The 10,531-nt window shown below is 53.8% G+C and overlaps 1 protein-coding gene across 5 annotated transcripts in view; it reads left to right on the top strand.

Annotated features, from left to right (window-relative positions):
• The first annotated feature begins 17 nt into the window (after nt 1–17).
• The window catches only part of LRRC8A (leucine rich repeat containing 8 VRAC subunit A), a 34,630-nt gene continuing 24,116 nt past the window's right edge, over nt 18–10,531 (top strand). For 2 of the 5 annotated variants that reach the window (XR_006737889.1, XM_045563242.1), the window contains exons 1-2: nt 41–156; nt 3,310–3,415. The gene's annotated coding sequence lies outside the window, so the exon portion shown is untranslated. Of the gene's footprint in view, nt 157–1,478; nt 1,853–3,309; nt 3,416–10,531 lie in introns of those variants that run through there. The other 3 variants (XM_045563241.1, XM_045563243.1, XM_045563244.1) reach the window with 3 other exon arrangements.

Here is a 10,531-nt window from a genome sequence, read left to right as displayed (position 1 = left end):
CGCCCGGCGGTGACGTCACTTCCGGGGCGGAGGAGGCTGAGTGGTGCAGTGAGGGACAAACAAAAGGAGGCGCCGGAGGAGCGCTGCGGCCAGCGGCGGGACGGAGTGGCCAGGGGCTGGGGCTGCCTGCTGGGCGACCGGGCGCGGCGAGCCCAGGTGAGTGGGTGGGGTGGGGAAAGGGACGGTGCTGTCACCTTTCGAAACCCACTCACACACACCCCCAGTCATCTGCCGGGCCCCAGGTGCTCCGGCCAGCTGGGGCTCTGCCGGCCACGGCCGACCCCTCGGGGTCCTTCCGTGGCCGCTCCGTTCGGCCTACCTCCGGGCTCCCGCATGCCCGGGTCTCCGGGGCCCCACCCTCTCCCCGGTGCCGCGGCGCGCGAGCCCCCTCCCAGGCACCCCCGAGTTTCCGCCTTGGCTCCCCCATGTCCTCTTGGCATTCCTTGGGTCCCCCGGATCCTTACTCGTCTACACACACGCTCCCCTTCCCAGAGGTTCCACTTCTGGGCTCTCTCCTTGCCAGTTCTTTTTCGTTTTCAAAAAGATTCCCCCAGCTGTGTTCTCCTGGGTTCCCGGGCCCCTCCTCTTCCCTCGGACCCCTCCCTGCTCTTATCTGGCGGGGACAGTGCCCTGAGTTGGGGGCAGGATCCCTGGCTAGGTTCTTGGGGCTTGTCTGGGCCGGGTTTCAGGGAACACCTGACCGGAGTCTCAGACCCCAGACCCTGCCCCTGTTCTGTGCATCCAAATGGGTCCGAGAGCCAGATCTAGTGTGATCTGGGCCCGGTCCAGCCATAGGTGAGCCGGAGCTCCAGCGAAGTTGGTTCTCTGGCTGATAGAACATAGCTTGGGGTTCTTGGGGTTCATGATGATATTCGCTGCTCTTGCTGACTGCTTTTTCCCCTTGGTCTGAACTAGAGTGAACCAAGATGAGCCGGTTCTCAGCTGATGCAATTGTTGCCTTTTTTGGGAAGGAGTGATGAGTTGGGGGTTGTCTGGCAGCCTCCTCCTAATGGGGACTTGGCTGGAAGGGTGGGGTGGCTCCTGGGTGAGCCACATTTCCACTAATTCCTCTTCCCCTGCCCTACCTCAGGAAGCCTTTTAATGATGAGGTGTGGAGGGAGAGCACTTGGTGAGAGAAACGGAATGTGGGCCTAATTGGGGAGGAGGGATTTGGGGGAGTCTAAAGTTCCCAAGGGCCTTTTCCTCCTTTTCTGTTAGGAGTATTCGTCACCCCTTCAAGCTGTATTCTGCCCTCTGGAACAGACGCAGTGCCACACAGACTGTAGGAAGGGGAAGAGATGGGCTGTTGGTGATACTTCCTGTGGAGGGGATGGGGGAGTGGGAGTTTGTTCAGAGGGACTGGACAGTGCTGGTGGCTCAGCCACACTGGTGTTGCCTTTGTGAAGGTCAAGTCTTCCTCTGGCTCATGAGGGGAGTCAAGGACAGATGACTTGTGCTGGAGGGCTGGCTGCTGTGGAGAAGCCGGGGATGAATGACTGGCCTCTGCCTCCTTGCCTTCCCAGTCTTAAAGCTTCTTTGGGGTGCAGTCTAATGCCCCTCTGCCTTCCAGGGGTACAGAGCAGGGGCTCAAGAAATGTTTGTGACTACCCCCCAGAACTTGACCAGATGTGTGTGTTCTCCATCTCTTGCGCACAGCGCTAGGAAGCAGTTTCCTTTGCAAACTTTGAGTGACCTTTCTGGACAGTGGGGTTCCTGAGGATTGCCCCAGTGTGTCAGAACTCAAGGAGGTGGCTGCGTCTTGGGTTGCTGCCTGGCCTGGCCTGGACCTTGGCTGCAGGAGTTGGAGGAAAGGAATCAACCTGGTTCCTGATTTCCTTTCCTGAGAGTAGAGGTGATTCCACGTTTGGCCTAAGACCTCTTGGGGATTTGGATGGGATGGATGTGGGGTCCTAGAGCCAGCACACCATGTCTCCATCCCTTGATTCATTCATTCATTCATTCAGCCGTCCTTCAGTAAGAGCCTGTCCTGGGCTGGGAATGATGCTAGGAAAACACAGTCGGTGGCTGCCTGAGAGCTGCAGTCTGGGAAGAGAGGCAGCCAGGAAAACACAAAGTTCTGATACACTGTGGCCAGTGTAATAATAGAAATATTACAGAGGCAGCCCAGAGAAAGGAGGAATTTGCTCTGGGTGAATATGTAGGAGATGGTCAGCATATGCTTCCTGGAAGAGGAGGGAGTAGAAGATTCAGTGACAAGGAGTCCAGAGGCCCAAGTTCTAGTCCCACCTCTGCCATGGGCAAGTACCTGGACTGCCCAGCCTTGTGGGTGCCCCATCCTTGTAGAGGAGGGCGGGGTGGGGGTAGAGGTTGACCTGGATGGCCTCTGTGCCTCTACAGCTCTAGTTGCTTTACTGCCCAGTTGCCACCACCCCATGTGGAATTGCTGGGTTATTGACCTGTCTCCCTGCGAGTGGGGAGTCTGTCTTCTGCTACCCTGTTCCTGGCACAGTGCCTGGAACTGAGGTGGTCTAACAAATACTCAGTGGCATAAGTGATTGGAAGGCTCCATAGTCCCTCCCAGGTCCGTTCATCTCCCTCTGTCTACTCTCCTTCCTGGCTAGCTCCTGCTAATCCTTTGGCCTTCCCCGGTGGCCGTGCCACACCCCCAGCTCCTGGCTGGTTTGGGTGCTCCCTGCTGCCCTGTTATAGGTGGTTGCACTTTGCTCTCCACCCTGCCAACTTGTCTTGTTCAGCCTCGTGGACAGTTCTGAGCAGAGTGCCTGGTGCGTGGTAGATGCTTACCGGGTGCTTGTTGACTGGTAGAGATGCTGAGTGGAGTTTGTGTTTGGGCTGGAGTCTGAGCAGAGGCTGGGTCTTTGCCTGCCCAGCTCACCCCGCTGAGGCTCATCTTTTGCTGCTTCCCACCTCCAGCCCTGGCTCTAGCCATGCTAAACCACTCAGCATTCTCTAGATGCCATGTCCTCTCCCCTCCAGGCAAACATGTGCTCTTCCTTCTGCCTGGAATGCTCTTTTTCCAACTCCTACTATTCCTCCGAAGTCAACTCAGGCAACTCCTCCTCCAGGAAGCCTTCCTTGACCCCACTAATCTGGATCTAGTGCTCCTCCTGGACTCACCCCCGCAGAGCCCTGGGCTCTCCAGATTGTAATTGCTGACTTATCATCTCCTCAGTTAACCAAGTTCTGTGAGGGAGGGTCTCCATCTGAATCTCTCTTGTCATCCGGAGCCCAGTCCAGGGCTGGGCACCAAGCAGGCTCTCAGAAAATGTTGGCAGGTAACTCTGATAGTCACACATTCGCCTGCTGACAGTAGCTCTCACTTCCTCGTAGGGAGGCAGCGTCCATGGAACGAAAGGAATGCCAGGACCCTGCCCAGACAGACGTGGGCCGGCCTCAGCACCGACAGCCAACGCACAGATAGCAGAGCCGTCCTGGGGTAAGGACTGGGACCCCCTCCTGCCAGGCCAGCTCCAGCTCTGGTCAGGTGCCTTCCCCAGCCCAGGGAGCAAAGGGCAGCATCTCTCTCTCCACAGTCCTTTGCCCTTTTCACTGTAGGTCCAGGGAGTCCAGGACAGAAGTGGCAGACAACAGAATCATTCTCTTCTTCCTTCTCCTGACTCAGTGGCCAGCTGAGTAATGTCTGATTGCTGTACTCTTTGAATGCCAATGTTGTTTCATTGCAAACCTCTGTTTTTTCTCCCTCACTCCAGATCTTATCAGTCTGGGTTGCTAATGCTGCCTGGTGACTACATTTCCTAAAGAGTGTTCTGTGGAACACCAGTTTCTTTGGCCACGGTGGTTAGATAATTCTGGACAATAGCTACTTCTTGTTATTTTTGCTGCAGGACTTCTCAGAGCCTTGAATGTATTGAGCTGAGCATCATGAGTCTCTGAGAAGGAGCTGGCAAGTCATATTTCCCCATACTTATTTGATCATGTAGACATCTTTGGGGACTGGGGTTCCTCGGCCTACACCTTGGAAAACGGCTCCCAGAGGCAGGAGTGTGCGCTGGTTAGGACCTGAACTCTGTAGTCAGAGTTTGACTCTTGGCAGTCACATGCTAAGTGACTGTGGAGCAGTCATTATTCCTCTCAGGGCCTCATGTCCTCATCTTTTAACAGGGGATAATACTAGCATCTACCTCCCTTTAGAGCATTTTGAGGATTAAATACGTTGATGTAGGGAATTTGGCAGAGTGCATGTCCCAGAAAGTGGTCCCTAATCACAGCTGGTGTGTATGGACTGGAATATAATTTGCAAACCACATCCGCATCTGTGATCTCATTGATCATTTGAGGAAATTTGGGCAGTGGCCGTTATCCCCTGTTTACAGATATGGAAACTGAGGCTCAGAATGAGGAAGCAACTTGCCCAAACTCATCTGGAAGGAAAGCAGGGGCTTGGGGCTTGAACTCAGATCCTGAAGTCCTTTCTTCTCTGTCCTGAGGCCTCCCTGCCTCCATCTACCCCTCTCGGTTTTTTGTGAAGGAAGGCCTGAGCCTCCCCACCTCGATTTGAAAAGGAATAGTAATATTATTATTATAATTATTTTTGGTAATTACCAAATAGTTGTGTGTTCATTATATGTTTTTGTACTGTTTGGGTTTTTAATGTAATATAGAAAAGGAAATCTTCCCTGATCCTCATCTGCAGAGATGTGAGTGGGGACAGGTATATTCTTCCACATCTATTACTAGTATTTGCCTATTTTTATGAAAATCAGGTCATGTTTGAGTTACTGATTCACAGCTTACTTCTGTTTCACGTAATGGTGTCCCCTGGACCTTTTCCCAGGCAGGAGGCAGATAGGTCTGTGTGTGGTCGGGGCAGAACTGCCCCGCTCTTGTCCTGCCACCGCATGGCCCCCCCTTCACCATGCTGGGAGTCTTGAACAGTTTGGGCATTTACAGCAGCAGAGGGAGGTGGGAAATGCCTGGTGTGTGATTTTGTCGCCTCTCCTGTTTATTGGGACAAGGTCACCCAATCCGGCCCTGCCCTGTAGGAGTTTCCTGTTGGTTTTAAGGAACTTTGTCTACTGGAGAGAGGAGGCCTGAGCTGAAGTCTCTCGTGCTGGGCAGTGATGAGCAGGAAGCAGCAGGTCCTGCTTATTTGGGATCAGAATTCCTCCTCCCTTCCAGGGATAGCTTGGAGGGAACCGTGGGCCCACTGGAGAAGTTCCACCCTCCAGGTTGTGGCTGCCGCTGTCTGCCTGAGGCAGGCCTGGAGTGGGGACTGGGGGACACACAGTTAAGTCAAGTTGAGTCTGAGTCATTGTGTTTGCCTGAGCCTGGCCCTTCCCGAACCTTCAGGAACAGGCAGGGCCTGACTCAGTTTACCCTTGCAATACCTGGAGCAAGCTTTGGTCTTGGTCCTTTTAGAATGCTCCTTTCAGATTTTAGCCCTGAGGGTGGGCAGGTGAGGAGAACAGGGGGGCCCACCCTGTCACCTAGGTCAAAAAATGCTCTTTTGGGGGCACAGATGACCTCATGATGGGTCTTGGCAAGAAAAGATTTTAGGCCTGGCAGCCTTGTTTTGTGGAACTGGGAGAGTGTTGTTTGTCAGGTTTCAGCTGGGAAGGAGATCTTTGCTGGAATTCCTGCTATCTTACCTCACCTGGTGGTTTTCTCAGGCTCACTGTCCCGGCCCTCTCCCTCTTGCATGTTTCTTCCTCCCATTCTTCCCCAGGAGTCTCTTCCTGCTCACAGGAGACACTGTCTGGCAGAGAGCCCCTGGAACAGGCCACTGCGTAGGTGATGCACAGCTTCTCCGACTTCTCCTTCCTGGCAGCGGTGCCTTCACAGCCCGGGTCATCCTCAGCACCGCGTCTGAGTGCCAGGTGGTGTGCTGCTCACTGCATGTGTTGCTCATCTTACCCTCGCCACCGCCTTGTGTGTGAGGTTGCTTCGCCATTTCACAGACAAGGAGACCAAGGCCCAGAGGGATGAGGTCTCTTGCCCAAAGTTGTACAACTTACAGGTGGCAAAGCCAGGACTTGAACCCAAGTCTGTTTGGCTTGGCAGCCCGTCCTCGTTCTACTCTACCCTCCACTGCTGCTTTTTTTCTAGTTTCTCAGGCTTTGCAGGGTGCTTCAGAGTCACCTGGGAGCTTGTTTAAATTACTCTGCCCCCTGGGCCCACCACCACAGACCCACAGAGTCTGTCCTGGAGGGCTGGGCCCTGGAGTCTGCACTGTGAAGAAGCTCCCGTGGCAGTTGTGAGGCTGGTGGGCTGCAGACCACACTGAGGAACGCCGATCAGAGGCCACTCTTTCAGTCCTGGTGCTCACCTCTGGGGAATGAGTCCATCCGCTGCCAGAACTGAGGCCCTGGGGTGGAAGCGGGGCTGAGCTCCCCTCCAGGACTGCAGCTGGACGACTGTGTTTTAGTGGTTTTACTCTGTGTGTGTGTGTGTGTGTTGGGGAGGTGGGGGGCTAAACTTTCCTTCTTCAAGGACGTGTGGGGCTGAGTCTATAAAGACTTTTACTCCCAGCCACAAATGTTCCCAGCTGTCTTCCCAATGCATTTCTACACCATCTTGAGTCTCGCAGCAAGTTCTTCTACATCTAAACGTCTCTTGAGGGCTTCAAACCTCAAAATTAAATTGCCTGCTGCAATATAGCCTCATGCCTAGGGCATCATTCCACTGGAGTAAAAAATGGCTGTAAAATTCCACGGCTTTCACATGCCACCTGGACACTCTCAGAGGTACAGCTGCCAAACCCGCGCCCTCTGACAGGCAGCATGACAAATGCGCTGGTCAGCAGCAGGGGCGGGCTGGGCGGGAATCCTGGCCCTGCAGGGGCACCTTGCATCTCCCAGCTGGTTCCCTGGGGTCATCAGCCCCCAGGTATCAGGCTCACCCTTGGCCAGATCCCTCAGTCTTCCCCCTGACCTGCAGAGGTATCAGCAAAAGATACCTCTGTAGCCTCTCTGGGGTGCTTGTGGCCACATCTCATAACCTGTCCGGGAGGACAGTGCTAATGATGCTCATGGCAGGTACTAACCTGCCTCCCAGAGACTAACCTGTCTCCCAGATCCCTCTGTCCCAGTGCCTCAGACCTGGAGCCGGGCTCCCTTCCAAAGTTTCCAAAACAGGACATAGGAGACCAGAGACATCTGAGTGTGGCCTGCTGGGGTTCCGTTCGGAGCCCTTGTTCCCATGCACCCCTCAGAAAAGGAGTGTTGTCCCAGGAAGCAGCTCCAAGGGCCTGGATGCCCAGGCAGGCCCAGAAAACCTGTTTGCCTTTGAGGCAGGCTGGCACAATGGAACATCAGACTTGGGGTGGAACTTTCTGCCCTCTCCTAGTTGTGTGGCCTTGGGCAGGTCACTTAACTTCTCTGGGCCTCAGACTTCATACCGTTAAGGGACTGATACAACCTACTGTGATAGTAACAGCAGCTAACATTGCACAGTCTTACCATGCGGACGCTGGCCCAGAAGATTTTTATGGACTTCCTCACTCAATCCTCACTGCAACCCTATGAGCAGTAGATGCGTCAGCCCATTTTACAGATGAGGAATGCAGAGCCCAGTGGGTAGAGGGACTTTCCCAAGGTCACACCCTGGTGAAGTTGGGATCCCCCTTCTGGCCTGCATGGAGACTGGAGCTGAGGCATGGCTGCGCCAGGGCTTAGTCTGTGTTCAGTAGCTGGGCACTCCAGCACCCGCCTGCGCCTCCAACTGGGCCTGCTACCTCTGTGTGCTTGGCTTACAGAGCTGGTGGGGGAAGCTCCAGGTGGGTGTCCCTTGCCTGTCACCTTTCACCGAGGAAGGCAGGCCATGCCCTTGCCAGCTGGCATGAGGATGAACCTGTTGAGGAAGCCCAGCCCAAGTGAGAGCAGTTTGCAACTAACCCTTGTTCCCCTCCCCCTCCCGCCCCGGCCTGTCTCCCCTCTTTCTTTCCCCAGGAAGTGAGGGCGTGTCCTTCTACACAGGGTGAGTCCTAAGCCAGGCAGCACCCCCAGCCCACAGCCTCTGACTCACCCCAGCTGGGTGTGGGGCCTGGAGGGCAGCGCCCCACTCTGGGGAGGGTGGGAGCTGTGTGTGCCAGATGAGGGGTGAGACCTCTTCTCCCCCTCCTGGCTCTGAGACCAGAGGAAGCACATGGCAGAGCAGATTCACAGGCCCGGAGCCCTCCTGGGACAGGACCTCTTGAGAATGGCCCTTCCCCCGTCCCTGGGAGAGTGTTGGAGAGACAGCCTTCCCATCTGTGGTACAGGAGGGGCGCTGGCCTCCCGCCTCCCCTCCTGCCTGGGAAGTCTTCCCGTCTTGGCCCCGTTTGTGCTTTAACAAAAGGCTCTCTGTGCCCTGTTTACCCACAGCCCGCCTGCCTGCCGCCCAGGTGTGGGAGCCACACCAGATCTCTGCAGCCCCACGTGGGGTTTGGGGCATGCCTGGGTGGTCTCCCTCTGGGACAGAGGGGACAGCATTGTCATTTCTTTGACTCTCTTCCATGTCTGTAAGAAGCACCAAGAGGACATCGACACTGTGGACTGGGGTTGCACCGAAGGACTGGTTCTGAGAGCAGATGGCCAAGTCCACCCTCGGTCCTTTCCTGGGGTCCTAAGCCTAGAAGGGTCTTCAGGAGTTTGAGGCTCTGTGAGGAGGTGCTGGGGCCTCCGCGTGGTCTGGCCCTGCTCAGAGACGTCTGTGCTTGAGGTGCAGCCCACGCATCAGGGAGGGTGGGTCTGTGCATGCCAGGTGAGGGGTGAGACCTCTCCTCCCTGCTGAACTGTGGGAGGGTCTTCTGCGGTGGCAGGTGGGATTGTGGAACAATGGCCTTATGCCGTCCCAGGCGTTACATTGACACATAATACCTTATCTTATTCTTAATTCTCACAATAACCCATTCTACAACTATAACATTTCCGTCTTGCAGTTGAGGAAACGGGAGCTCTGAGGCCCCAAGAAGGAATTCATAGAGTTGGCATTTGAGTTTCCCAACTCTGGGGTCTGGGCTCTTCCCCGCTCTGTGCTCCCATGAAGTGAGGAGAGTGGCTTTGTTGAGTGTGTGTGTTGTAGGGTATGACAGGGAGCACGGGCTACCCTGTTTCTAATAGCAGCCACTCCTCATAAATTCTTTCATAATCCTCACGCGGTGAGGAAGGTCTTTTGATTTTTTTCCAGGTATCTTCTCTACTGGTAAACATATCATCTTTAAATAATAGAAGAATGTACAATGTAGATAACCCTCTACAATCCTACCCACCCTTAGATTTAACTACATATAGTTCTATGTATAGCTTTCCAGATTTTTCTATGTATTTGGTAATAAGTTTGCTACTGATACAATTTTTAAAACAAGAATGGGATCATACTTTTTTCCCTAATTTTTTTATTGTGGTAAAATACACATGACATAAAATTTACCATCTTAACCACTTTTAAGTACAACAGTTCAGTGTATTAAGTATAGTTATTTTATTGTGCAACCATCTTCACCAGCCATCTCCAGAACTCTTTTTGTCTTGCAAAACTGAAACTCTCTGTCCCCATTAAACACTAACTCCTCATTTCCTCCTTCCCCAGCACCTGGTAGCCACCCTTCTACCTTCTGTCTCTATGAATTTGACTTCTCTAGGTACCTCACCTAAGTAAAATCATGCAGTGATTTTCCTTTTATGACTGCCTTCTTTCATGGATCATACATTTTGTATACTGCTACTGCTCAGGACCTTTTTTTTTTTTTTAAGAGACAGAGTCTCACTCACTGTTGCCCAGGCTGGAGTGCAGTTGCTTGAATTCACTGCAGCCTTGAATTCCTAGGCTCAAGCGATCCTCCTGCCTCAGCCTCCTTAGTAACTGGGACTACAGACACACACCACCATTCCTGGCTAATTTTTTATTTTTAGTAGAGACGGGGTCTTGCTGTTGCCCAGGCTGATCTCAAACTCCTGACCTAAAGCGATCCTTCTGCCTCAGCCTCCCAGAAGTGCTGGGATTACAAGCATGAGCCACTGCACCCAGCCTATTCCTGTTTTAAGTTGCAAAAGCAGAGGCTTAGGCTAAGTAATTTGCCCAGAGTCATAGAATTATTTCATGCCAGAGCTGGATTTGAACCCACATGTCCCCAGCTCCAAAGCTCTTGCTCTTTGCGCTCACCCAGATCTGTCTGCCCCCAGTGAAGGATGGAGGCTCTCTGGGTTGCTCATTTGACCCCTGAGGGACAGAGATGCCCCAGCTCTGCTGCAGGAACCTGGTCTCTCTTTTCCCACCTTCCTGAGCTGCCTTGTAGGAAGGGCCTGCATCAAACCCTCTTCTGTGTCTCCCTGGGGACAGGGCAGTTCCAGGCAGCAAGGTGCTCCCTTGTTCTGCAGTGTCCTCAGAGGTCAAGGAGCAGACAGGCTGGAAGGAGGAGCAGCAGCTGCTGCCCTGGTGACCTGGTAACTAGCACCGTAGTGGCTGCCTGCTGAGCATTCACAGGTGTAAGGACAGGGAGAGGACTAGCCATGCAGGGTAAAAATGCATGACTGTTTTGGTAAATTTGGTGTGATGAAGTAGTTTAAGCATGCTGGGCACACTGGCGTCCACCTGTAGTCCCAGTTGCTTGGGA

The sequence above is a fragment of the Lemur catta genome, chromosome 10, assembly GCF_020740605.2.
Source record: "Lemur catta isolate mLemCat1 chromosome 10, mLemCat1.pri, whole genome shotgun sequence".
In the NCBI taxonomy this organism is placed as follows: Eukaryota; Metazoa; Chordata; class Mammalia; order Primates; family Lemuridae; genus Lemur; species Lemur catta.
Note: the sequence above shows the minus strand (reverse complement) of the source record. Positions and strands in the feature narration are given on the sequence as shown.